Source organism: Penaeus monodon, chromosome 15 (genome assembly GCF_015228065.2).
Source record: "Penaeus monodon isolate SGIC_2016 chromosome 15, NSTDA_Pmon_1, whole genome shotgun sequence".
NCBI classification, from domain to species: Eukaryota; Metazoa; Arthropoda; class Malacostraca; order Decapoda; family Penaeidae; genus Penaeus; species Penaeus monodon.
This window is the reverse complement of record NC_051400.1, coordinates 15,757,125-15,757,362: the sequence shown is the minus strand read 5'-3', so window position 1 is coordinate 15,757,362 and position 238 is coordinate 15,757,125.

Below are 238 nucleotides of genomic sequence, written 5' to 3'. Positions count from 1 at the left end.
TCCCCAGTTTAATTCCAAATAAACCCAAAACTCCCTAAAATGCCTTCAAAAATTGAACTTGGACATTTCTAACGTCCGTACGTCCAAAACCAAGGTTCCTGTCTCGCAGATACGCACCGGAGACACAGTGGACGACACCTGCCTTTAACAAACCCTTAAACCCAGACCCAAGCCCTTAAAAATGACCCCCATAGCCCCTAAACCGAACTTGAAATGTAACGTCCACGTGTGTAGGAGA